Consider the following 27,835-nt stretch of genomic DNA (forward strand, 5'->3'; position numbering starts at 1 on the left):
ACGGAGAAACTAGATGACTCAGCTTGAAAGTTATTCAGTGGATACTCATATTGAAAATGCATCTGTTTTCCAGAAGGGAAGGCAAAAGAATTTAATAGGAATAATATTAACACAAATAATGTGGCACAATTTGCCTTTTCCACTCTGAACCTGCTACTAATAATTGTTTCTATATCTGTATACATAGTACCTAACACTTAATATACATCTATATTCACATGAGCTCATCATCAGAAAACATAATATTGTTACTGTTATTAACTTGAATGGTTATTATATAGAAATAATAAGTTTTCACAATGATATTTAGTCTTCAAATATTACTATAGGCAGTGATAGTTGGAATAAGTAATCACTTAAACATGATCATTTAAATTTGGGAGGACATGAAAGTGATTCCATGATATTAAACATAGCAAAGAAAGAGATTTTATTCCTTCTTGTTACTATTTATTTTAATAAGATGAACATATGTCTAGTAATTTTTCCTTTCTGTTAGTAACATCCATTTGAGCTTCTTTTATTTTTCTTTCTGTTTACATATCTGCAGCTTCCCCCCACAGGTTTAATCACAATGGGCTTTGTTTAATATTTCAGGACTGTTTATCAAGTCACCTTAATTTGATTGTTTCCTTTCAATTTTGTCTTCACCAGGTGTTTCTTGACTGGAACACATTTCCCACATGATAAAATTACAGGTCTAATTAATGCCTTTAAGGACATTGGTGCACAATTCACACCTAATTTTCTGCAGGGGGGCATATTTAGGTGTTTAACTAGGTGGAACTCTATGCTGATGATCTCATTTGCATACAAAGCCCCTTTTGTTATCTGTAAACACTCCAATACAGAAACAAAGAGCATGAGCACATTATTTGGTTTCCAGTGTATTAGCAAGCAGAGAAAAATCAGAAAATAAGTATATCCCAGCCACATTTCATTAAAACAGAAACAAAAAATGTATTAGATTAACTATTGAGATAAAAAGTGTCTTTAAAACAATGAAAATACAATCCAATATTTGAAGTAAATGAAGGTGGGGGAGCATGAAAAAGCATTGCAAAATATGTACAAGCTTTGAAAAATCATATCTTGGATGTATACTGACGCTCATAATAAAGAGTGGCCTCACATGAAGCATCTAATGGGAATTTAAGTGCCTAGTGTTGCAACTTGCTGAATGCTGGCCAGAAAACAAACTTCATTCTTCTGTTTTAAGCTTGCAAGTAATGAATAAGGGGAACCTTCAAGGACAGGATTTCCAATTATGTTCCATATCAGTTCTAATCTCCTCTCGGCCCTTAATATTACAAATGCCTTAAAAACCCAGTAAAGTGCTAGGTTCACTGTTACAATGTTGATCCTCTTATAAGTGAAATCCTAAGAGCCACTCATGAAAACCAAAGATATTTTAGGCCCATTTCCCTGCCGGTATACATACAATTTTTATCAGTCTTTTAGTATGGACATTTCCCCCCTGACAGCTATAAAACTTTAGAATGGAAAAAAAATAATATGCTCAAGATAAAATTAAAGAGACAAAAATACCTCATTAAAGAATGTTGAGCTAGGAAACAGAGGATAGAAATACATCAAAGGCTCAAGTACTTGAGATCAAAGTCATCTCTTTTGCTAAATAGCATTACTCTATTGAAAGCAAAGCACACATCCTAGGTCTTCATTCTTCACTGAGGAATTGCTTTAGGAATTTGGAGACAGGTACATAATTAAGGCAGATGCTCCTGTCCCTCCACAGGTTGAAGAATATAGACTCTCCTCCCAGCACTGTTTACCTTCACAGCAGGTGACTCTTGAGAGCATTCCATGTTTGTAAATTTGTCAAGAACCCTTTAAAAGAATTCCATTTTTTTAAAGCACAGAGGAAATTACAATGAGCAGTTTTTCCCAGTAAATGCACAAAAAAGTAATACTAAGGCTCAGAAGAACAGAGTTGCCTGTGAAAGTTAGTCAAGCTGAAGGAAGGTGGAAACTTTTTTGGTCACTAGAGATGTACAATTCTCAAGGAATACAACATGCTTACTTAACAACCATGCTGCTGGCAAATTTCATCTACAAAGTACTCTAAAGTATGTGCATTTCCTAAAGTGCTAGTATCTCCTTTTCCAGTCTTAATTTCAATTACAAAAGTCTACAGTCATTGTGCATATATTGTTTTCTACTATTGAACATGGAACACATGGCACCCATATTCTTATACTAGCTTTTATCTCCAGTGTTTAGATAGCAGTGCCTTCTGATGTAGCATATGTAAGTATTACATAAGGTAAGGAAATGTCAATTTATAAACTACCTTTAAAGTGGTTGTCATGCAGACCAGAATTTTGAAGCAATGTTTATAGTCTTATGACAGTTGTTTTCTCCCACAAAACTCCTATACTTCAGTCCAAAGACTTTTCAGTAGTTCTTCCTTACAGAAAATTGCAATGAGATGTTACATTTTAGTTCTGTTTCTTTTCTACACAATGTGTGAGACCAAGTGAAAACAAAATTATTTATAATTCCAAGGTAGCAACGGTAGCTCTTTAAATTAAATAAAAATTCCTTTTCTGGAAAGCCAGCTTTGTGCAGCAGTACAGAACTTGTACACTGCTCTTAGACTGTTTTAAATGCAAATTTTTCATTTTGGATTTTTATGAGTTTTTAAGCTATTGATACAATACTAGTATATATAGTGGCAAAGATTTATTTTTCAGTATATTATACTTTTAACAGCTTCTCTTTTTTTTCTAGATAACATTTTGAGAATTTGGTATATATCATACAACCAGGAATTTCCTAATTTGAGATAAAGTCTGAGACATATATTATCAGGCAATTTCATCGTTATTTTGAGGTTTTCCTTATATAGACAAAAACAACTATGATGCCACCAGTTAATGTGCTCATTTGATGCGATTGTTTTACATTTAACTTGTTGAATGACGCTACTATATGACATGTGACGTCACATTATTTCTCTTATTCACGCAAATTTTGGATTCGAATTTTGTTTTATTTTATGTGAACTTTCAGTAAATAATAGATTGTATCATACCAAGCAAATAGGCACGTAAGAAAGGGAACATTGTAAAGTATTAATTTCACTTGCTTCTAATGTTTTTCCTGCCTCGATCAATAACCTTTAAGTTACTTGATAAATGTAGCTTTGCAGAACATTGTCTTAGTTAGGGTTTCATTGCTATAAAGAGACACCCTGGCCAAAGCTACTCATATAAAGGTAAATATTTATTAGGGTTGAATTACAGTCTCATAGTTTCAGTCTATTATCATGGCAGTAAAATGGTGGCCTGAAGGAAGATATGATGCTAGAACTACTGGGAATTCTAAAATTTGACCCTTCCCTTAGGCATCCAATATGAGGCCTGAAAACCAGCCTACTCTGTCATACCCTACCTCCATCCAGGCCATACCTACCACAAGGGAACTTCTCCTTATGGTGCCATTCCCTGAACCAAGCATTCAAACACATGAGAATATGAGAGTCAAAACTATTCAAGGCACCACAAAACTCTTTAAGAAAATGTGGTAGCGGCATGGAGCTTGGGCTGCAGGACACGGATGCCTCTTTGAGGCAAGCCTCTCCCACTGAGCTTGCCACCATGGGCAGCATCCAAGCACCAGATCTGGTGTTGCTGAAAATCCACCTGCGATCCCTGTGTGAAAGTTGGCCTTGCAGCATCTTTTGCCCCCCCCCCCCCCGAGGCTGACAGTTCCCACCAACAATGTCAAGCTGTAGCATCTCCACCAGCTGTGCCCCGCCCTGCTAGCCCAACCTCGCTGCCCGGCCCTGAGACACAAGCAGAACAGCCCTTTTGTGCTGTGTTGTGCAGGCACCGAGCATCTGAACATGATGGGGTATGTCAGCATGGTCCTCTTTGAACTCTGTGGTAGGCCCCTGAAGCACTTAAGAACAGAATCATTTATTACTCTGTCTATTCGCTGAGGAGGCCTACCAGAAAATGGCCGGAGAAACTCTGGAGGAGCAGTAGTTGTATCTGGACCACCTAGAGACCCTGAAGACCAGGCACTCGGTCAGTGAGATGGCCTCTAACAAGTTCAGACGAACACTTATCCGGGAGCTCACTCAACTCTCTGAAATGCTTCGGTCTGGCAACCAGGTGTCGGATACTTATCAAACACATTCTTAGATATAAGCAACATGAAGTGGAAATTCCCTCTCCAACTCAGAAGGAAAAAGAGAAGAAAAGGCAGATGTCGCAGATCGGCGGGGTCAAGAAGTTCATGCACAGCTCCAGCCTGACTAACTCATGCATCCCAAGATTTGGGGTTAAGACAGATCAGGAAGATGTCCCGGCCCAGGAACTGGAAGATGAGAAAAAGTTGGGCCTCCAGGTTTATCGAACAACAGAGCTGTCTGGTAACTGGCCTCTTACTGTTACCACCACGTACACCATTTTTCAGTACTGAGATTTGTTAAAAACGTTTAAAATCCGAGTAGACACTTTGATTTCATATCTGGAAGACCATTACCACGCTGACGTGAACTTTCACAAATCCACGCTGCAGATGGCGTCCAGTCCACTCACGGGCTGCTCTCTACAGCTGCTTCAGAGGCTGTGTTCACAGACTTGGAGATTCTCGTGGCCATTTTTGCCAGCGCAATACATGACATGGATCATCACGGTATGTCACATCAATTTCTGATAATACGGACTCGGACATTGCCTTGATGTACAGCGACCTCTTTGTTTTAGAAAAACATCATTTGGCTGTGGGGTTTAACTTGCTCCAGGAAGAAAACCATGACATTTTCCAGAATCTGACCAAAAAGGGAAGGCAATCTTAAGGGAAATGGTCATTGGCACTGTTCTGGCAACAGACATGTCAAAGCACATGAATCTGCTGGCTGATCTGAAAATAATGGTTGAAACTGAGAAGGTGATGAGCTCTGGCGTCCTTCTCCTTGATAACTATTCTGGTACAATCCAGGTCTTTCAGCATATGGTTTACTGCGCAGACCTGAGCAACCCTAGGAATCCACTCCAATTGTACCACCAGTGGACCGATCAGATAATGGATAAGTTCTTCTGCCAGGGGGACCGAGACCATAAGTGAGGCATAAAGATAAGTCCCATGTGTGAGAATCACAATGCATCTGTGAAAAAACACAGGTAGTTTTCATAGACTACATTGCTCATCCACTCTGGGAGTCATGGGAAGATCTCATACATTCTGATGGCCTATTGTGAGTAATACCAAAGCACAATCCCCCAGAGTCCTTCCCCAACACCTGGTGACCAAGAGAAGGGCTGGCAGTGACAGACTAAAAAAAAAAAAATTCAGTTTGAACTATTCTTAGAGGAAGACACTGAAAAGTACAGTGTTAGCCAAGTGGAGGAAGATACTACATGCAGGGACTTTAAGACTCTCTGCGCCCAAGACTTGCAGTCCACTGAAATTTCCCTTGATGAATAAGTGGAAGAGGAGGAAAAGGAAAGCCAGTCTGAAACTTTCATTGCAGATAATTGTTGTCCTGACATGTAGCAGTATAAAAGCTGTGTCACTCTTTTCCTTTGGTTAAGTAGAAAAAAAAAATGTTTCCAAAGTACATGTCACATGCCACAACCATAGTCACACTGCACCATCATGTGCCAGGACATTTGTTCAGCAAAACTGACTTGAACTACCCAGTCTGGTGCTCAGGAATATTGTAACCAGTTTTTTCAAACCCCTGTCATCAGTGAAGTAAAATGTCTTCAGGAACAAGATGTTGACATGATGTCAGCTTGGTAGAGCTGACAAAGCAGATAAAATCAACACCAGTTGTTTTTTAAGGGAGTGTGGCTCATCTAGCTGTCCAGACATAGACCAGATTTCATTGTTCCTTTCTGGTTTGTTTGCCCAAAGTTTAAGAAGAAGGCATTTGTTGATTCATGTGAACTCATAGATGAAGCAATGAAAACATCAGGAACAGGACACAACTTGGATCTGTCTCCAGGAGAAGGATGACATACAGAAACTGCATAATTTTCTAATTTCAAGTCTTCTTGACACATAACTGAATAGTGTAGTTCAATGAGCCACGTGTACCACTACAATTTGTATGATATATAAAACAGATTTTTTGTAGAGCTTACTTTTATTATTAAATATATTGAGGTATTACAATTCAAAACACAAAACAAAACTCTGTTCAGTACTTCAAAATAAAAAAAAAATGTGAACACAAATATTTATTTCTATTCTCTCTTTTCCTTGAACAACAATAACATAACATAACATGATTTATGCATGTATATACATACAGAGTTCTAAAACTACCTCTTTCACTTCATCATACATGATGAAAATAGCCTGCAGAAGCAATTTCTTCTTTGCTCAAAATTATCTCATCACTTGTGGATAGATGGGTAGATAGTTGAATAGCAAATCTATTTCTAATTTTTTAGTATTATAAAGAATGTAGCAACAAATAGTTTTACATATGTGATATTTCAAATACAATTAGATATTTGTGAGAAAAATCCCTTCTGGTACTTTTAGAATCTGTCTATCTTCATGCATGTATCTTTTAATTTAGACACAGTTCATCATATACTATTGCCTCCAATTTTCTTTTTTTCTATTATTTTTCAAAATATTTTTTTCTTCTTTTGCTATATAATTACATATCTCCTAAATGCTTATATTTCATTTAATACCTGACTTTTTGTGGTGATTTACCACAATGTGTTTTCTCTCTTAATTCATTTTATAATGTCAAAATTTCTCAAATATAATATTATTAAGTAAACTACACTGTTAGGAACTTTTACTTATATTCAATAGAATTTTGAGTATGAAAGCTCAGAGATAGTTTACTATTCATCTTTTGAGTATATCAAGTTTCACTTGGAACTCTATACTAATATAAACTTCTACTTATAGGTTAGAACAGCTATAAATTTCTTCAGCTTTTATTCAGGTCTCTCTTTTTTGTTACAATAACACGATTTGTTCTTAACAGTTGTTTTGTGTGACTACATACTTTTACTTACCACTTAGGATCTTTTGTGCACCAAGAAGCCTATCATTATTAATTATAACTTAGGCCAATTTTCAGGACAGCATGGAAAATATCTTTTCTTCATTAAATACTCATTTTAAAGAAATTCCTTTCTTCTCTGAATTAGATCATTGGCCCTCAATTCTACTACCTTGATTGTTTTTGTCTTGGTTTACTCAGAAGTTTGAGACTGCTAGATGTCTCTACAAGTGAAAGTCTAAAGATGAGCTGACAGCTAAAGAACAGTCTCTATATCACCTAGAAAGTTATGGTAAGCCTCAGAGGGTAGCTTTTTTGTTAAGTAATAGAAGGGTCAATAGTGACAAGGAAGATGGAGAAAGAGACAGGAAGGGAAGTATATCATCTCCTCAAAGAGAAACACATTTGAAGGAAAGTTAAGATTTTTTTTCCTCTCTAACCCAGTCACAAAAGAAGACTCATGGTATGTAATCACTTATGAGTGGATACTAGCCGAAAAACATCAGAATACCTAAGAAACAATTCAGAGAACTTATGAAGCTCAAAGTGAAGGAAGGCCAGAAGTTGAATGTCTCAGTCCTGTCCTCCCCGATCCAGTAACCGGGAACAGATCTTAGGAACTTCTGTTCCCACCCGGAGAGGACTTCAGGAGGCAGAGCAGAGCCTGGCCCAACCACCAGCCGGAAAGGGGGCTCCAGCCAGAAAGGCGGCTCGTACAGGCTGAGCTACTGAGACCTGGAACAGATCTTAGGAACTTCTGTTCCCACCCGGAGAGGACTTCAGGTCGCAGAGCAGAGCCTGGCCCAACCACCAGCCGGAAAGGGGGCTCCAGCCAGAAAGGCAGCTCGTACAGGCTGAGCTACTGAGACCTGGAACAAATCTTAGGAACTTCTGTTCCCACCCGGAGAGGACTTCAGGTCGCAGAGCAGAGCCTGGCCCAACCACCAGCCGGAAAGGGGGCTCCAGCCAGAAATGCGGCTCGTACAGGCTGAGCTACTGAGACCTGGAACAGATCTTAGGAACTTCTGTTCCCACCCGGAGAGGACTTCAGGTCGCAGAGCAGAGCCTGGCCCAACCACCAGCAGGAAAGGCGGCTCCAGCCAGAAAGGTGGCTCGTACAGGCTGAGCAACTGGTGAGTGGGAGACCTAGGCTGTGGGGGAGCAGAGGGATCTCTGCAGAGTGCACACGGAAAGGGCACCCCCTGCCCTGACCTACCCTGTCCTCCCCGATCCAGTAACCGTGAACAGATCTTAGGAACTTCTGTTCCCACCCGGAGACGACTTCAGGTCGCAGAGCAGAGCCTGGCCCAGCTGCCACCCGGAACCTGGGCTGCTGGGGAGTAGAGAGATCTCTGAGGAGTGCACACGGAAAGTGTACCAGGGACACAGACCAGATACAAGGGAAAGGCAAGAACATATCACTGACAACAAAATGGCAAGAGGAAAGAGAAAGAGTATATCCCAAGGAAACCAAGACAATCTAGCAACACCAGAACCCAGCTCTCCGATAGTAGCAAACATAGGAATTCCAAACACTCCAGAGAAAGAAGACACAGACCTGAAAACATGCCTCAAGACGCTGATAGAGTTACTTAAACAAGAAAGGGAGGAAAAGCAAAAAGATTCAGAAGCTTTTAAAGAAGAAACAAGAAAAACACTCAAAGAACTCAAAGAATGAGACGAAAACAGAACCAAGGAAATAAAGGAATGGAAGAGGGAAATTAAAACAGAAATTGACACAATAAAAAAAGCGCTAAAAGAGATAACCCTAGAGTCAGAACACCAAAAAAAGAAATCAGGAGTCACAGAAGCAAGCATTTCCAACAGATTACAAGAGATCGAGGAGAGAATCTCGGGGGCAGAAGACAACATTGCAAACATAGACAAAACAGCCAGAGAAGATGCAAAAAACAAAAAGCTCCTAACCCAAAATGTCCAGGAAATACAAGACACAATGAGAAGACCAAACCTAAGGATAATAGGAATAGAAGAGGGAGAAGAGCATCAACTAAGAGGCACAGTAAATATCTTCAACAAAATCATAGAAGAAAACTTCCCTACCCTCAAGAATGAGATGACCACGAGCATAAAAGAAGCCTTCAGAACTCCAAATAGGTTGGACCAGAAAAGAAATACCTCCCGACACATAATAGTAAAAACAACAAGTGCCCAAAGTAAAGAAAGAATACTAAAAGCAGTAAGGGAAAAAGGTCAGGTAACTTATAAAGGCAGACCAATCAGACTCACACCCGATTTCTCAGCAGAGACTATGAAAGCTAGAAGAGCCTGGACAGACATCATGCACTCCTTAAGAGAGCACAAGTGCCAGCCCAAGCTGCTATACCCAGCAAAACTATCAATCACCATCGATGGAGAGACAAAGATATTTCAAGACAAATCAAAATTCACACAATATATGACCACAAACCCAGCATTACAACGAATTACAGGTGGAAAACCCAATACAAGGAGGGAAAATACAGCCTAGTAAAAACAAGAAAACTCCTAAACAAGAAAACTAAAAAAAGAAAAAAAACACGGACACAACTCAACCCAAAAAAGCAAAAATGGCAGGATACAGAAACAATTATTCCTTGATATCTATTAACATAAATGGGCTCAACTCCCCAATAAAGAGACACAGACTATCAGACTGGATACATAAACAAAATCCAGCCTTTTGCTGCATACAGGAAACTCATCTCAGAGACAGAGACAGACACTATCTCACAGTAAAAGGGTGGGAAAAAAAACTTCCAAGCAAACAGCTCCAAGAAGAAAGCTGGAGTGGCTATTCTAATATCGAATAAAGTAAATTTCCAACCAAAAGTTATCAAAAAAGATAAAGAAGGACACTTTTTACTCATTACAGGGGAAATCTGTCAGGAGGAACTCTCAATCCTTAACATATATGCTCCAAATCAAAAATCACCCACATTCATAAAAGAAACTCTACTAAAGCTCAAAAAATACATTTCACCCCACACGATAATAGTGGGAGACTTTAACACCCCACTCTCACCAATGGGCAGATCAGGGAAAAAAAAAACTGAACAAGGACACTGCAAAACTAGCAGAGACTTTGAACCAACTAGAATTAATAGATATATACAGAACATACTATCCTAAAGTAAAAGAATACACCTTCTTCTCACCACCCCATGGCACCTTCTCGAAAATTGACCACATAATTGGACACAGAACGAGCCTTCATCGATATAAGAAGATTGAAATACTCCCATGCATCCTCTCAGATCACCATGGTCTACGGCTGGTCTTTAACAACAACAAAGACAACAAAATGCCCACATACACATGGAAACTAAACAACACTCTGCTAAAGGATAGCAGGGTCAAAGAAGAAATAAAGAAAGAAATTAAGGATTTTCTAGAATTCAACGAAAACGAAAACACAACATACCCAAACCTATGGGATGCAATGAAAGCAGTATTGAGAGGAAAACTCATTGCTCTAAGTGCTTCCAAGAAGAAACTGGAGAGAGCTCACATCAGCAACCTGACAGCACAGCTAAAAGCCCTAGAACAAAAGGAAGCAGATTTACCCAAAAAGAGTAGACGGCAAGAAATAATCAAAATTAGGGCAGAAATAGACCAAATAGAAACAAAAAAAAAAACCATTGAAAAAATCAACAAAACAAAGAGTTGGTTCTTTGAGAAAATCAACAAGATTGATAAACCCCTAGCCAGACTAACTAAAGGGCAAAGAGTGAGTATCCAAATTAACAAAATCAGAAAGGAAAGTGGTGACATAACAACTGAAACTAAGGAAATTCAAGAAATCATCAGATCCTACTACAAAAACTTATATTCAACAAAATTGGAAAATCTGGAGGAAATGGACGAATTCCTAGACAGATACAAGGTACCAAAGTTGAACCAGGACCAAGTAAACCATCTCAATAACCCTATAACACCTAAAGAAATAGAAGAAGACATCAAAAGCCTCCCAACCAAACAAAGCCCAGGTCCAAACAGGTTCAGAGCAGAATTTTATCAGACATTTATTGGGGATATAACACCAATATTCACCAAGCTATTCCAAAAGATAGAATCAGATGGAATATTACCCAACTCATTTTTTGAGGCTACAATAACCCTCGTACCTAAGCCACACAAAGACCCTACAAGGAAAGAGAACTTCAGACCAATCTCACTTATGAACATTGATGCAAAAATACTCAACAAAATCCTTGCAAACCGATTCCAAGAACACATCAAAACCATCATTCATCATGACCAAGTAGGCTTCATCCCTGGGATGCAGGGATGGTTTAACATAAGGAAATCCATCAATGTAATCCACCATATAAACAAACTTAAAGACCAAAATCACATGGTCATCTCACTAGATGCTGAGAAAGCATTCGACAAAATCCAACACCCCTTCATGTTAAAAGTCCTGGAAAGAACAGGAATCCAAGGACCATATTTAAACATAATAAAATCAATATACAGCAAACCAACAGCCAACATCAAACTGAATGGCGAGAAACTTGAAGCAATCCCACTAAAATCAGGGACTCTACAAGGCTGCCCACTCTCTCCCTACCTATTCAACATAGTACTGGATGTCCTGGCTGGAGCAATTAGACAGCAAAAGGAGATCAAGGGGATACAAATCGGAAAGGAAGAGATAAAAACATCACTCTTTGCCGATGACATGATAGTGTACTTGAGTGACCCCAAAAATTCCACCAGAGAACTCCTACAGCTGATAAACAAGTTCAGCAAAGTGGCTGGATACAAAATTAACTCAAACAAATCAGTAGCATTCCTATACTCAAAAAACAAACATGTGGAGAAAGAAATTGGGGAAAAGGTACCCTTCACAGTACTTACAAAAACTATCAAATACCTTGGTGTGACTCTAACTAAGCAAGTGAAGGACCTGTATGACAAGAACTTCAAACCTCTGAAGAAAGAAATTGAGGAGGATCCCAGAAAATGGAAAGATCTCCCATGCTCATGGATTGGAAAGATCAACATCTTAAAAATGGCCATCCTACCAAAAGCAATCTACAGATTCAATGCAATCCCCATCAAAATTCCAACCCAGTTATTCATGGAATTGGAAAGATCAATGTGCAATTTCATATGGAATAACAAAAGCCCTAGAATAGCGAAATCCATCCTCAACAACAAAAAAACATCAGCGGGAATCACTATCCCTGACCTCAAGCTATACTACAAGTCAATTGTGCTGAAAACTGCATGGTACTGGTACAGAAATAGGCAAGTGGATCAATGGAATAGAATAGAAGATTCAGAAATGAGCCCTCATGTATATGGTCACCTGATTTTTGACAAAGGAGCAGTAAACATTCAATGGAAAAAGGACAGCCTATTCAACAAATGGTGCTTGTCCAACTGGCACTCAACATGCAAAAGAATGAAAATAGACCTGTTCTTATCTCCTTGTACAAAGCTCAAGTGTAAGTGGATTAAAGATCTCCACATTAAACCTGATACACTGGAATTATTAGTTGAGAAAGTAGGGAAAACCTTAGAACACATAGGCACAGGAGAAATTTTCCTAAACAAAACACCAATGGCTCAAGCTCTAAGGTCAAAGATTAACAAATGGGACTTAATGAGATTGCAAAGTTTCTGTAAGGCTAAGGACATCGTCAAGAAAACAAAAAGGCAACCAACAGAATGGGAAAAGATCTTTACCAACACCACATCAGATAGAGGCCTAATATCTAAGGTGTACAAGGAACTCAAAAAGCTCGACACCAGAGAATCAAATAACCCTATTAAAAAATGGGGTACAGAGCTAAACAAATCTTTTTCAGTTGAGGAACTCCGAATGGCCGAAAAACATCTGAGGAAGTGCTCGACATCCTTAGCCATCAGGGAAATGCAAATCAAAACAACCCTAAGATTCCAAGTCACTCCAGTCAGATTGGCCAAGATCCAAAACTCAGATGACAGCAGATGCTGGCGAGGCTGCGGAGAAATAGGAACACTTCTCCACTGTTGGTGGGGTTGCAAGCTAATACAACCACTCTGGAAATCGGTCTGGCGATACCTCAGAAAATTGGATATAGTACTACCTGAAGACCCAGCTATTCCACTTCTGGGCATATACCCCAGAGACACTTTAATACACAACAAAGATATATGCACCACAATGTTCATAGCGGCTCTATTTATAATAGCCAGAAGCTGGAAGGAACCCAGATGTCCTTCAGAAGACAAATGGATACAAAAATTGTGGTACATATACACAATGGAATACTACTCAGCCACCAGAAACAATGACTTAACCAAATTCTTAAGAAAATGGCTGCATCTAGAGAAGATCATCCTGAGTGAGATAACCCAGTCACAAAAGAACAGACATAATATGCAGTCACTGATAGTGGGATGCTAACCCCAGAGGCTTGCACTCCCCCAGAAACAACTCACAGACTGTATGAAGTCCAAGAAATAAAGAAAACAAAAACTATACATATATTCACAAAACAAGAAGACTTTGACTATTTCCATGTTGTGTTTTGTTTTGCATGTACTTTACGCTTATTGCAACTAGTACGTTTTCAATGCATACTGTCAAGCCCTTAAAAAAAATCAAGTACCGACTAAAAAACATATTCACATGGTTTTATGTAAAATTTATTTTAATGTCTGAAAAAACAGTACTGACAAAAATGTATAATTTTAAGCAAAAAATGTTTAAAATCTTTATATCTATCTTTGTTTTGAAAAATAAAATCGTTAAAAAAAAAAAAAAGAAGAGAGAGCAAAACACTCTTGGGAGAAAATAAAGAGACAAATAGAGGGGCAGGGATTGAAGAAAAGATCATCCAGAGACTCTGTCACCTGGGGATCCACCCCATAAGCAGCCACTAAACCCAAGCACTATTGCTGATGCCAAGTAGTTCTTACTGGCAGGAACCTGATATGGTTGCTCTCTCAGAGGCTCTGGCAGAGCCACACTGATATAGAGGAAGATGCTTGCAATTAACCCTCAGACTGAACACAGGGACCCCAATTAAGGGGATAGAGATAGGACTGAAGGAGCTGAAAGTGTCTGTAACCTCATAGAAAGAACAAAATGATCAACTAACTAAACCCACTACAGCTCCCAGTGACTAAAACACCAACCAATGAGTTTGCATGGAGAGACTCTTGCCCCCAGGCGCATATTCAACAGAGGATAGCATTTTCTGGCATCAGTGGGAGGAGAGGCCTTTGGTCCAGTGAAGGCTCCTTTCCCAGTGTAGGGGAACACCAAGGTGCTGAGGTGGGAGAGGGTGGTAATGAGAGGGAGCACATTCATGGAGGCAATGAGAGCTGGAGAGGGGAAGGAGATAAAATCTGAAATGTAAATGCAGAGAACAACGATACAAAAAAGAATTTTCCTTTCTACTATCTTTAATTATAAGGTATCTGTAAATACTTGTTATATAAAATAAAATTGGCAAATTATATTTTACTGTATATCTAAAGAATCCCTTAAAAATCCATTTTGAAAGTCATGTTAATCATCTTTCAAAGCTTTATGTAAGAAATTTGTTTTAATGTAAGTTGTCCTGATATTTGTTATAAATGGTCTCTAATAGACCATATTATGGACATAGATTTTTTAACTACTCAACATTATTTAAAATGTATATGTCCTTATATGAGTACCATTTTCACATTGTCAGATACTGAACCTTTGAAATGAACATTAGAAATGTTTTTCTAATGTATCTACCACTTATTTGTAGCTCTGTTTAGACTTCTATAATTGACAACAATCCTGACATTTTTTTTATTACTCTTCTGCAGCATTATTTTAGACAGCCATCACTCGCTCACAACAGCCAACATGTCAGGATGCCTTTGTCTTACATGTGTCCCCAGATTATCTCAACCAATTCAATGTCATCAGTGATTCCATAATATTGTCCCTAATACCAGTTTCAGATGTGAACCCTAAATGTTTTCAATGATAAAATGGCCACACATCTTCCATTCTCAGTTGCTCTCAGAAAAAGAAATCTTGTGTAAAGTGACTAGAGATCAGCGGTTCTAAATTTCAGGTTTAAAGATCTCCATTTAGCATGTGTTTACGTCTTTATGTCTACATACACACACACACACACACACACACACACACCACAAACACACCACACACACACACACATACCCACACCAAACAAACACCACACACACACACACAAACACACACACACACAGACACACCACACACACAAACAAACACACACACACACAGACACACACACACACACACACACCACACAAATACACCACACACACACACACCACACACAAACACCACACACACACACACACACACACACACACACACACACCACACAAACACATCACACACACACACAAACACACACACACACACAGATTTCACCGATTTCTCGAACAGAAAAGGCATCTATCAAATTTATTCACAGGGAAATACTATTGACACTGCTCTTACTCATTCCTGGAACATTTCTTTATTTTTACCAATCCATAGAAAACATTAATTCATACACAGAAACTCATTTCAAAACATAGCCCCTCAAGCATTGTGGGATAGAGCTGGATAGGTATTTTAAAGGTTGAGTCTTGGCCCTTTAGAGAGTGCTGCTTTTATATTTTCTACATGCTGTGAAAGGCACTGGTGTTACAGAAACTGCTATAAAATTCACCGTGGCTGAAACATGCAAATCAGCACAGAATGTTTGCTGGAGGGGAAGTCATAGCAATGCCATGGAAATAGCCTGGGTTTGCATATCTCATCAGTGACATCTTGATCTGTTAATCAATTCCTATTTGGGACAAATGCATCTGCTTGTATCTCCAAAAGCTGGATTCACAGAACCGTGACTAAGATATTTCATAGATGCTCCCCAAGGACTTTAAAAGACAAAATGATAGGAAATTTACTAAATCCATACTGCTAACCTGAGGAAAAGGTTAAGCAAAATTCAGAGGCTTCTTGATTCTTTTGCACAGCCTGCAAATTTTAACAGTGTTCTAAATTTGTCCACTAATTCCTGAAGATATGATTCATATCCACGATGTCTGCTTTAGAGCAATAACTGGTGATAATTTCAGGCTTTGAAAAGTAATATATCTCAGGATTGCATCCTCTGCTTGAACAGTTCCTTCTAAATATTTTAGAAGCAGCGATTCTCTGCTATAGAAAAGCTAAAGAAAAACTATCTGACAAACAATGGAGACTATGAGTACATATATTTTTAGTTTGGTAGGAGGTACTATGGGATGTGGATTACAGTTACACTTAGTATTCTGAGGGGCTACTGATGACATCTTTACTTCAACTTCCTCCTCTCCTAAATCATCCATAATCGAGGCTACAGGCATTGTGATGTAAACCCTGAAGCTCACTGAGCAAAGATTCTAAGGGGATCATTTTTACAGTTCAGTTAACAAGAGACAGGAAACTCACACCATTATTTGACTTGCTTAAAAAGTACCTTTTCATGTTTTAAATTCTCCCATCCCGTATATTTGCAAGCATTTGGCCCTTAGCATTCTCCTTGAAACTGTCCTCCTCTTCCCATATTTCCTCTTGTTCCCGTTGACATTTTTTACTCTTATAGCTCCTAGCTATCCCTCAACCACAAAGGTAGTTGAAGCAACATCCAAAAATACCAGCTCCCAGGAGCTGTTAGTTCTGTGCTTAGAGTATAAAACGGGTCTCAAGCCTGGGTAATAACTGAATTCATGAATCTCAATTCCCAAATGACATTAATAGCACCGTGAAGCAGGAAGCAGAGTTATGTTAATTTCTGCAGGTAATGCACGAAAGCAGATAGGGAATGCTTGAAAGGTCAACATCTGCTGTCATGTACGAGTGTCTCAAAATGTGATTGGCCAGTAAATGTCAACACCATGTTCTAAAATCTACATGCCACCCTTTCAATTTAATCTTAGCTTGCAGCCCAGCTAACAATCATGCAGCATGTTTCAAAAGCCCTTGAATTCTAAAATGGAATTGTATGATTGCATTCCCATGGCAATAAGACACCTGTAAATTACAAACGTGTCATTTAATCAGCATAAATGTAGGGAGTTAGTGCAGCCACTGTGAATATTTTTCCCTATCTATTTTCAAGGGAGGCTGAAGACCTCTTAATGATTATATACCATACTGCAGGTCGAACTGTTGCCATGGTATTATGTTCTTTTTTTAAAGAGTGACTAGAATGCAGAGCAGATAATGAATCTAATGGATTGTCCTCTGCACCACATAGATACAGTTTATTTTTCTTCCTTTTGTTTTTCTTCTCCTTTCAATTAAGATTATATTCAAAGGTGTATATCAGTACAGCGACAAGAATGACTGTCATATAGAACAACCTCCACCTCATAACAATGAATACATATAAAATGATCTGCCTTGAAAAATGCCTGTAACAAAAAGGATATGCATAATTATCAGAGGCAGAAACTTGCAGTTACCAGAGACTGTCAGATATACTGATGAAGAGGGAAACATTAAGTTATTCCAGAAATAAAAGAAGAGTCTATAGATTCATACCAGAGTGAGGTATCCAAGACACTCCATTACTAATTGTAAACTAAATTTGTGAATCTCACATAGTCGCAATGTATATTATAAACATATATCAGCCACATATTGGATAAGTAACTGGGCTCAAAATCACTATAAATTATTATTAATTTGTCTTTACCAACTGAAATGCATTTATAATTTAAACCATTCTATTTAGGTGTTAAGGATGTCTTTGCAGTTAGGAGTGAAACTGCTCTTGGGAAAGACAAAGTTTAAAAGTTTAGCTTCAACACTTAAGTAAGGTATCTCAAAGCCACTTTTAAATGCAGCTCCAGGAAGGATTCCACATCCATGAGCACACCGGCACTAAAGATCACAAAACCATAGACACACAGGTAATATACACACAGGTAATTAAAAATGAAAAATAAAAACAAAACAAAAAATCCACAAATAATGAAATATGATACCTTTATTTTGATATTGTAAATTGACAAAAGATAGAGTTTAAACAGAAATGTTTTAGCTTTTGTTCACTACCACACAGGTAGGATTACATGGGTTTATACATATAGAACATTTACATTTGTAAAATGGAATTATTAGAAACACAGCCCTGAAGAAGCTTCTGTTGAAGAATTTTTGAGATAAAATCATCAAATGAATTATGCACCCATGAAAGTTTCTTGTTCTGTATCATGGAGTTGGTCAAGCTGTCTGGCTATAGGCCACATTTTCTGAGCATTTCTTCCCTGTTCTTTCTACGTCTAAAATTTTGAGTGATATTTTTCATAACACAAACTGACAGTAAATGCATAAACTTAAAAAGTGGAGTCTTTCCTTCCTCCTAAAAAGTTGGAGGTACAGATAAATCTATGCAGTTTTAATTTAGATATTTGCATAACCACATGAATATTGTACTCATATTTAATATATTAAATATACTTGTTTCCAAAAGTTAATATACAAAATGCATTTAAACTTAATATACAAAAGTAATAAGCAAGGGTATTTGTGACTGTGTTGTAGCTGTTAGCCTGGAAATTAATTCTTAGTACATATATATGTACATATATATATATATATATATATATATATTCATATATTCATATGTACAGCATATTATATGTAGCTACAAAGAAAAATAAAATTACAGCACTTACAGGGATGTATAAATCATGCCATGCTAAGTAAGTCAAATTCCATGCATGCACTGACATGTGAGTCCTAAACTTTTATATCTGTGTATAGAAAATATGTTTGTACTTATATATGCGTGCTTATATGCACAAATTTTGAGAGGACAGAATAAAAATGCCTAAAAAGGGAGGAAGATGGAATACATGGAATAGGAATAAATACAAAATAATATTTGGGGACAAGAGACAAAAGAGGAATGAAGGTGAACAAAGCATGATGATATTAAAATGAAACCATCCCTGCATGCACCAAACTAAGAAATTAATTTAAAAAAAAAAACTCTGAAGACTCTTGCTGTATTTAATTGATCTCCATTTCTACCTCCTCATTACAATTCCAATAATCAAGTAAAGTTCTTGGTAAATGAAAGATGACAGTCTACATATATTTTGCTTTCCTAGTGTCTACCCCTTTGATTGTGATGCAGATATAATTTAGGGCTTCAGGTGTGGTGGGTAAATATCTACTCAGTATATTACAAGCACAGCCTTCACCTAATTTTTCTCCCACCCATCAGATGTTCTTCTCTCCATGACAACCTCCAACCCACCTTCTGCCTCCTCTTCATGTCTACGTCCCACACACTTACCTTCCTACTTGCCATGTCTTCTCTCCACCCACTTCTTTCCCTTGGCATTTTATCTTCCTCCTGCCTGCCTGAGTTATTTTCCTTGTTTCTGTAGCTCACCTGAAGTACGCTTTTTCAAAAAACTCATGCCCTTGATTATGTGTTCCAGTTTCCTTGTGACTTTGGGGGCAAATTTGTCACTACAAATGGTAAAATGTCATCTGCCTTAGATAAACACTGGGAAATCTGCATGCGTAATAAAAGCAATATTTCATGTTCCTAAATATAGTGCCACTACTCGAAAGTAGACAGGATGTAGAATTTTTAACGCAAAAAAAAATGTTTAGAAACTTAAGTCATACATGTCAATTGATTTTTTTCTACACAGACTATTTATTGGCTACTGTACTGAAACACTGTGTAAAGACACCAAGACTAGATATATTTAGAAATAAGAACATATATCTAGTCCAGGATAGAAGAACTGGTTTTATATATTTTTATATGAGAGTATGAACATTTAAAGTAGTACCAATTGAAGAACTCATAGCAAATTGAGCTCTTTATTTTTTAACATAAAGTTGTCCTCTTGAGATATGCATTTAGGATGAAGACCATGGCCCCTAAGCTGAGCTGATATAGATTACTTATGTTAAATGTTTAAGAAAATAGTCAAGCATCACAATGTTACCTGGAAACTTTTTTATTTAAATATTACAATAGAGCAACAAGCTTACTATATGAGCTGAATTTGAATATGGTCACATTTTTACTAATAAAATATTATTCATGCCTGAAGTTCTTAAGTAACTCCTCTCTCATTCTCTCTAGCATTCACACACACACACACACACACACACACACACACACACACTATGAAGCACAAAGTTAACTATAAGTGAACACTGATGACAAATTAAATGTTCAGTATGCAACTTGCTACAATTTTGAATATTCTGCCTTTGAGAAATAGTTTCTGAAAACCTTCCCCCATTTCCTCTTCTGAAAAGAAGATCGACTGGGTCCTCTAACTACTGGTGATAAGAAGGAGAAGATAAACCAGAGAAGTCATTCTTGCCTTTAGGGATTCACCTGGCAAATTGCTGCTTAAAGAGTCCTGTCAATAAGTTAACTTCTTTACTGTCGGGAGCAATTCTCTCCTGCCGGGAAGATGGACAAGATGACCTAATAGATCTTTTCTCATCTCAAGATTCAGAGTTTCTTGTGAAGAAGTGTGGTGGAGCACAGAAATAGTCTTTAAAGTTTGTCTATAAATTTTAAACATTTTTAATATTTGTATCTTATTTTATATTTTGGTGAATTGGTATAAACTCTCTGAAAATGTTCATTTTCTCATGCTTTCTGTTGTATTGATTGCTTGTTTTAAATAATGACAATGAATAATATATATTTTCAGACTTAATAATAAATGGTGAAAACTTCTTCTATGGACAATTTCCATACCAATATTCGTGCTATTTTAAACAAGAGCCTTCTATCCCTCCATTTCACATCTGCTGGTCACTGCATAGTTATGACAGAACAGATGGTTATTGTATCTCCTCCCACTCACCAATTGTGTTACCTTACTTTCTACTTACCTTAATATTGAGAATACTAATGGTACATATGTAATGGGATTACAGTGAGGATCAAATATATATGTATATATGTATATATGTATATATGTATATACGTATATACGTATATACGTATATACGTATATACGTATATATGTATATATGTATATATGTATATATGTATATATGTATATATGTATATATGTATATATGTATATATGTATATATGTATATATGTATATATGTATATATGTATATATGTATATATGTATATATGTATATATGTATATATGTATATATGTATATATGTATATATGTATATATGTATATATGTATATATGTGTGTGTGTGTGTGTGTATGTGTGTATGTGTGTGTGTTTAAGACAATTGCCCATGCCAAGTACTGTGACTGCTAATGTTAATTCAAAATTAATTGAAAATGAAGCTAATTGTTGTCATAATGCTTTTAAAATATTTTGACTTTAAGAATACTTATCCTCTAATTATGAACATTGAAAGAGAATCCTATAGCCACAGATAAATGTAGCTTTTGCTTTTCATCAAAGAAGCCTATCTTTTTGTCAAATAAAGACCATCACACTAAATGACAACTGGACAAAATGAAGAGATTAACAAAACCTAGAAAAACCATCCCCAGTGGATACATCTATATACAGCTTCTGTAGTTTTTTACCTGGGCAACACTCTGGAAGGGCAAGATGAACATTGTAAAATCTAGAATGCCAATGCCACAGTGAAAATAATGAGATCTAGGAAGTCCACAAGGACCAGAAGAACAATGACAATTTCAAAAAAAAATGCATTGAAATAGAACGAGAGAGTTTTACAAGATTCTGCCCTAAAAACTACAGTCACACAATAGCTATTGAAAGGAGGAGGATTACCTTCCAAGGAATAAGCCCCCTTCTTGGTTGTGTCAGCTCTGAAATCATATAAACACTAAAATAATGATAAACTCAGTGGAATGTGTGTGTGTGTGTGTGTGTGTGTGTGTGTGTGTGTGTGAATGTGTGTAACAATAATAAGAAAATAATATGAGAGTGGAGAATATAGGAAGAGTTTGATGGACAGTAGTTGGCAGGGGTTAAAGGAGGAAAGTAAAGAAAGAGAATGGTGTAATTCTATTGAAATTAAAGATATATTCAAAATTAAAAAGAAAATAATCACTTTAAGAAGCTGCAGGATTCCATGTGTAGTATTCTCTTGTTACCCTTGATAATTTAAAAGAATAGTGCACAGAGAAGGGAGAGATAGAACCTGAGAGAACACATCCAACACACGGGTAAAGCCCTCATTGGGAAATGGAGCACCCACCCATCTCAATTTTTTTTTAACCCAGAAATGTTCCTGTTCAAAGGAAGAACAAGGACAAAAAGTGGAGGAGAGATTGAAGTAACAGCCATTCATAGACTGCCCCACCGGGGGACCCATCCTTTCTGCAGACACCAAGCCCAACACTGCCAGAGGCACTTGCTAATAGAAAAATGGTTGTGGCTATTCTTTAGATAATCCAGCCAGCAACTGACGAATGTAGATAAGAATGCTTTGAGCCAACCATCAAACTGAGCTCAGTGATGTGGTGGGAGAGCTGGAAGAAAGACGGGAGGAGCAGAGGGAGATTGCAACTCCATAGGAAGTACAACATTAGCTGGCCAGATCCTCCCAGTGCCCCCAGAGAGGAGACCACCAACCAAGGTGTGCACAGAGAGATCCATGTATACAATGCAGCAAAGGATGGCCTTTAGCCACAACAGTGGGAGAGGAGGTTCTCTTGGTCCTGTTTGATGCCCCAGCTTGGGAAATGAAGAAGGGGTGGGGCAGGAGAGCAAGAGTGGGTGGGGAAGTACCTTCATAGAGACAAAGGAGAGGCTACAGATGTAGGCTGGGGGGGGGGGGGTTGGAGGGGTAACCAACCAGGAAGTGGGATATATTTGAAATGTAAAGGAATGGAATGATTAATAATAAAATAAATAAAGCAAAAAGAAGAAAGAAATAGAAAATCAACCAAGTCACAGATGATTCATGACATCTGGGTTCTTTTCAGCTTCTGGCTATTATAAATAGAGCTGCTACGAACATTATGGTGTATGTGTCTTTGTTTTATGGTGGAGCTCCTCTGGGGTATATGCTCAGAAGTGGAATAACTGGGTCTTCAGGTAGTACTATGTCCAATTTTCTGAGGAATCACCAGACAGATTTCCAGAGTAGTTGTACCAGTTTACAACCCCACCAACAGTGGAGAAGTGTTCCCCTTTCTCCACATCCTTGCCAGCATCTGCTGTCATCTGAAATTTTGATCTTGACCAATCTGACTGGTGTGAGGTGGAATCTCAGGGTTGTTTTGATTTGCATTTCCCTGATGGCTAATGATGTCGAGCACTTCCTTAGATGTTTCTCAGCCCTTCTATATTCCTAAATTGAGAACATTTTGTTTAACTCAGCACCCCATTTCTAATAGGGTTGTTTGATTCTCTGGTGTTTAGCTTCTTGAGTTCTTTGTATACCTTGGATATTAGACCTCTATCAGATGTGGGATTGGTAAAGATTTTTTTTTCCACTCTGTTAGCTGCCGTTTTGTTTTCTTGACAGTTTCCTTAGCCTTACAGAAACTTTGCAATATCATTAAGTCCCATTTGTCAATCTTTGACCTTAGAGCACAAACCACTGGTGTTCTGTTCAGGAAAACTTCTCCTGTGCCTATGTGTTCTAAGGTTTTCCCTACTTTCTCATCTAATTGAAGGAGTTTTTAGGATAAAGTTTTGTTACATTGATATATTATCTGTTGTGATATATTATCACAAACCCTTTCAAGGGTCAAATAACTTCAATTAAGTTGACCAGCAGTACTAAACTCTTGTTTCTTTCTGCACCCAATGACTCTAACAAGAGTGTGACTTCCATGGCTCAAAGCTCAAATATCTCCAATACACAAGTTATTCATATCTTTTTGCTTAGGATCTGAGCAGCTCATGATCTAGAATAGAGACTGCTTATGAATTATAATGGTAGGCAATTCGTTATTCTTGGAAATTCTTTTTCAAGATTCCTATATACTTGATAAAGAACAGTCTTCCAATAAATGGTTCTCAAATGTTTATTGAATAAAGAAACAAAGTCTGTATTCTAAAATTGATTTTTTAAATGATGTCATCCCCAGTCTTCAAATGACAATAGCAAAGTACTTTCTCCTCACACCTTTTATTATTCAAACCAACTTGAACTGATATCACTGAGAAGCTAAGAAATTTTCAATTATTTATTTATTTATTTATTTATTTATTTATTTATTTATTTATTCACTTTACATCCTGATCACAGACCCATCTCTTCTCTTCCCAAATTCTAATCTTCCAATTCACTCTTTCCATTATTGTGAAAGTTCTCCTTAGGTATTTCCCTTGCTTGGGACATCTTGTTCTAGCAGGACAAAGCACATCATCTCACACTGACATGTTTTATAGCATGGATATGACATTCTTATACCATACTAATATTTGCTTTTCTAGCTGTCCAACTTCCAGAGATTCGATATTAAAAGACATTTTCAGTGTGTAAAACAGTGTCTTCTTGTTGCCATATAATTTAGCGCTATAAAATCTGTTATTGAAATGACTGAATGAGAGACTTGGTTGCTAAGGACCAAAACAAACTCTTACTAAATGCTTTTCATGGTATATGATATATAGCAGATGTATTCTACATTTCCCTTGTATTGCCCACACTAGTAATAACAGTTTTACTTGAGACACTGGTAACTTGGTTGGAAGCTAAGATTATAACACAGTTCCTTGAATTCTTTCAATGCATTTTTTTCCTCAACAGATTTAATGTCTGCTTTATATAAGACTTAAATGGGCATACATTTCTACATTATACCTTTGAGAATAAAGTAAATTTCCAAAAAAAAAAAAAAAAAAAAAAAAAAAAAAAAAAAAAAAAAAAAAAAAAAACTGCTTGGTTGAAAACACCAAGCTTCAGGTTCTCTATAAAGAAATTTCTTTCCATCTCTGGTGTCACAGAGAAGTACCTGTGAAAAAAACCTTTGCTTTGATTTTTGCCTCTGTGAAAATAAAGTTTCAAGGACAATCACCCAATGTAATAACCTCTCACATGCCTATTGGGGACAGCTTGAGAGGACACTACATTTTATCCTTTTCAGTTTTATTTTCACTGGGTTTTCAAATCCCTGTGCCGTTTATGTTAGTTAAAAGGTACACAATTACAAATTTGGCATCAAATGTTTCTCTAATATTCTTCTCATTGCCTCTGATTGACTCAACTCAATATCAAAATCAACAGTGCAAAAGAAAATTAACAGGTTTCTGAGCTGAAATTCTCTTTTTGGAAACACCTTACTTTGATACTCTTTTGTTATCACTGGATAAGGAAATCTTAGAACAACCTGCTTATTATTAATTCCTTTCAACTCTCCATCTTTTCTCCCATCCTTGTTACATCCCTCTCTGTTCCTTCTCAATGTTAACCACAGCAGAAGTGGGACATCTGCTCACAAAAACATTTAGATTGCTAATGATTCTTTTTAACATCTGTTGTATTGCTACTGAACAGTTGTTGTTTCTTTAAGGAGACTCAAGGGACAAGACCTATGCCACCTTAATAGTGGGTACTTTTTGAAAGTTGTAAGCCCTGTACCTCTGGGAGCCATCCAGAAGTGCCACAGTGTACATACATAAACACAATACTTCCAGATCTGCAGTTTTTCTTTGTTTATTGCAGTCTTTCTGATTATAGTATTTTCTGTCTGGTTGTTATATTTGATTTTTCGTTTCTTTACACACCAATTTTTATTCCAATTAAACTTTCAAAAACTAATAACCACAAAATATATCTTAGATCTCTAGTTGAACTGAATATAAACCTTTGTACAAATATTTAAATAGACCTTGATACTAACAACTCCATCTGTATGATCATTCATAATAAAATAGATACAGAATATGGCCCGAGATCATATTTCTATTTTTTTGGCCATGCACTGTATTTACTCATACATACCTTTCATGAGAAGAAATAAAAATGATTTATTTTCAATACATTTATACTTACTATTCTGGAAATATTGTCCTATTTCCATACTGAAAGTATGTACATGATTTTCTCACATTCAGACTACAAAATCAAAGACTTTGTTGAGTTATAATTTGTTTACATATTAACAAAAATAATCCTCTGTTAATTCAGCATAATAGTAATATGTCTTTAAGAATTTTTAGAAAGCCTTAGTCACCTAAAATTAGAAACACATCCATAAGCAAGGAAGCAGCAACAGTGTCTGGCTTACTTATTTTTCATTTAGTATTATATCTTAAGTGCTTTATCCAAGATTTCTTTCTCATAAATGATTTTGTACATACAAGTACACATACACATGTACACACATGTACACACAGCAGGTGGTGAGTTCTTTCTTATTCTTGAGATAGTTTTGGTATTTACCTTGTTTTTTAATCTGTAAAAAAGCCATATTGCAACCTCTGGTGGATGAATTAATTATGACACTGGTAAAAATAAAAAAAATAAATTAATCAGTTTCTTTACAAGAATACATATATCTACACAATATCTTTTACTGTTAATGACAACTCAATATGCTAAAACCAATGATATAACTTGGAAAAATAATTTTCTTCTAATAAAGTTGAAATTTTTGAAGTTAAACTGCTAATGAAAATTCAAGTTAAATACAAGACTAACAAAAAAAACAAACAAACAGAAAAAACAAAAACCCCTGGTTTTCTCATGATTCATGGTTTATTTAGATAAGCACAGATTGTGCACCAGTTCTCTGGTGTTTTAGATATTCTTCTGAGGAGTTTAATCAATGGCTTAATTCACCTATTGTCTGCGAAACTAACAAAATTACAGCTGCTTGAATTACCCATTTTCTCTAAAATATGTCAGGTGATTTTATGTCAGGCACAGAACCTAAGAATTGAATGCTGTAGACTTCCTTTTCCTTACTACATAATTACTGAGTTATATAATACTGCTATTTTAATAAACACTTGTGCTTAAAAACATTGTAGTCAGTAGCAATTATTTGGCATAAAACAATAAGTACTGATTGTTTAACAGCCCCAGTGGTCACTTAAAAGACAGAAGTTTAAAAGAATTAAATTATTGGTAACTGGTATTCTTTGTTGACAATCTCTTCAATCCAAGTGTGTGTAAAAGACAACTATACTATTATATTTTTCAGATATAGTAAAATTACCTTTTATAATTGAGTTGCAGTTATTTCTATGAGATGACATTTCTATTTTTAGAATTGAAACACAGATTATTTAAATATCAATTTGTAGTCCAAATTTAAAAGTGCAATAGTAGCAAGCCATAGAGTACATACTTATAATCCTACTATTCTCTATGCTAAAGCAGGAAATCAAGAGTTTAAGGCTAGCTTACTCTATGTAGCAATAGTTTCTCCTGAAAATTGTAGTCATGCACAATTACAGAGACGAGTATATATGTGAAGAGATATATATGCAATTATTCATGGACATTCTTTATATAAATGTATACTTATACATTTTTGTCTCAAATAGATGTAAGTACCACTATACCATTTTTCCTGTCAAATTACATATAGCTTAGTCAATGAATTGTACAATGATATGTTATAACAAAATTAAAGAACTTTAAACAATAAAAAAAAATAAGCCTAATTCAAATTGAGACTGTATCAGTCAAAAAGTCTCCCAAGTAGGTTTCGTTTCATCAGTTTTATAAAGCAGAGTTGGAGAATTTTTTTAAAGATGTTTTAATATAAGGATAACAATAAAAATTAAAAACTAAAGATGTACTCAGAGAAAATGTAAAATATACCCAAGTATGAAAATAGGCCCCTAAAGCATTGGTTTCTATTTAATTATTTAAATTAGTTTATTTTATTGTGTATTAGTATTTGGCTTCTACATATA

General features: G+C 36.6%; 1 pseudogene across 1 annotated transcript; it reads left to right on the forward strand.

The window, feature by feature from the left end:
* Window positions 1-3,554: 3,554 nt before the first annotated feature.
* Window positions 3,555-5,231, forward strand: LOC308417091 (3',5'-cyclic-AMP phosphodiesterase 4D-like; annotated as a pseudogene). Its single transcript has 3 exons — window positions 3,555-3,684; window positions 3,770-3,876; window positions 4,011-5,231. The product of its transcript is annotated as a 3',5'-cyclic-AMP phosphodiesterase 4D-like (transcript).
* The last annotated feature ends 22,604 nt before the right edge of the window (window positions 5,232-27,835 follow it).

The sequence above is a fragment of the Micromys minutus genome (assembly GCF_963924665.1).
Source record: "Micromys minutus genome assembly, chromosome: 1".
NCBI classification, from domain to species: Eukaryota; Metazoa; Chordata; class Mammalia; order Rodentia; family Muridae; genus Micromys; species Micromys minutus.